We start from the raw sequence: 1,848 nt of genomic DNA, 5'->3' as shown, positions 1-1,848 counted from the left end.
AGCAAGAAAGAATACCAAAAGGGCATGCAAGGGGGATCTGGGCCAATGACCCGTTTCAAATATATTTTTTGTCCACTTCTGTATCCCCAGCCTCGCTGGCACATATAATCATTCCATAAATGCTCCTTGAATGTTTTGTGTTGAATCCATCTAGGGGGCATATGTGGATAGACATCCACATGCCCGCGCCAGACTAGTGTTCAACAGTGCCCCCTTGTGGTAGGAACTTAAACAAACCGTGCAGGTGGACCAATAACGCTTTGCTTTGGCTAGTGTTTGCAAAACTGATTTCTTAGGACTGAAAAGGCCCCAGAAACTGTGGGAAAATCATGAGCCTAGGGGAAAACAGAAAGCCTCATTCAGGATGATGTTGTGTGTCCTGCTTATCAAGGCAAACAGGAATTTGAGAAATGAATGAGAAATGTCAAAGAAAGATGACAATATATTTGGGCCCCAAACTGATAAAACAAGTCAGAGGTTATTTTGCCAGGTGAAAGAAGGTTTCAAAATAATGTGTAAGAATAACCCTAATTTTATTGCTTTATCGTTTACTGTTTAAAAAAACTATATACATGCCCACAGGAAGAATTACACCAAAAAAAAAAAAAGGTTTTTGGCTGCACCCACATCGCACAGAAGTTCCTGGGCCAGGGATCAAACCTGAGCCACAGGAGCAACCTAGAGGCACAACAGTTACAACCCTAGATCCTTAAACTTCTGAGCCACAAGGGAACTCCAGAATTATACCAAAAATTATACCAAAATGATAATAGCAGAGGGTGGGGACTTGGGGTATTTTATTTTTGTTTATTTTCTTTTTAAATACAGAACACTTCAGGAATTTGCATGCCGTCCTTGTGCAGGGTCCATGCTAATCTTCTCTGAATTGTTCCAGTTTTAGCATATGTGCTGCGGAAGCCAGCACTGTTTATCTATTTTCTAATTTGTTTTACAATGAATGTATTTTCTTTATGAAAAAAATGCAAAAGTTAGATACTGAGGCAGAATACAAATGTCTAAGGTTAAAAAGACCCTGCTATTTCACACACACACACACACACACACACACACACCCAATATTTCCATATCTGGACCCTAACTATCCAGACCAAATGTCCTACAACTTCCGAAGGTCTCCCTTGGGCAAGCGTCTCCAAGAGCTGCCCTGACCACTTCTTCTGGATCCGAACTCCAGGGCCCTCTTTCCTCTGCTCACCAGCGGTATAGACCATCAGCCCGGCCTGCAGGTGTCTGGATTGAAGGCGGTACGAGCTGGGGACTCCATCCCCCAGGGCTCACTCACCTGACATGTGGACGTTCCGGAGGCAGGAGAGGGAGGCATTGAGGCGGGCACACTCCTCCCGGTTAGCCCCGTATTTCTCCACGGTCTCACACACCTGCTCATCCGTCATCTCCAGGAGGTCCTCCAGACTCAGCTGGCCGGGGGTGATCTCCTAGCGGAGTAACAGAAAAGGCTGGTAAGTAGATTGGAAGCGCCCAGAAGGGAGGCCTCCATGCCGCCCTCTAGTGGTATCTCACGGAACATCAGGCTGTGGGAGGATGTCTGCCTGGCATAATGGTTGGGTCTTTTGACTTCGGGGTCAGACAGACCTGGGTTTGAATCTCCGCTTTGCCACTCATTAGCTAGCTGACTTGGGCAAACCACTTAACCTCTCTGAACCTCACTGTACTCACCTGTGCAATAGGAATCTTAAGCTCATGTGCTTTGCAAGGCAGCATGTATGCCTAGCACCTGGTCAGAGCTCTGCAGATGGTGGCACTTATTACATGCAGCTTCCGAACTCCTTATGGTCAGGCCTCCAAATTACTCATCTTGGAGGGCCTTCT

General features: G+C 46.3%; 1 non-coding gene across 1 annotated transcript; it reads right to left on the bottom strand.

Annotated features, from left to right (window-relative positions):
- Window positions 1-818: 818 nt before the first annotated feature.
- LOC125117185 (U6 spliceosomal RNA) lies at window positions 819-925 on the bottom strand. The gene has a single exon (XR_007132541.1). It is a non-coding gene; the product is annotated as a U6 spliceosomal RNA (small nuclear RNA).
- Window positions 926-1,848: the final 923 nt, after the last annotated feature.

Source organism: Phacochoerus africanus, chromosome 15 (assembly GCF_016906955.1).
Source record: "Phacochoerus africanus isolate WHEZ1 chromosome 15, ROS_Pafr_v1, whole genome shotgun sequence".
Taxonomy (NCBI): domain Eukaryota; kingdom Metazoa; phylum Chordata; class Mammalia; order Artiodactyla; family Suidae; genus Phacochoerus; species Phacochoerus africanus.
The sequence above is the reverse complement of the archived record's forward strand: the minus strand, read 5'-3'. Positions and strand labels throughout refer to the sequence as shown.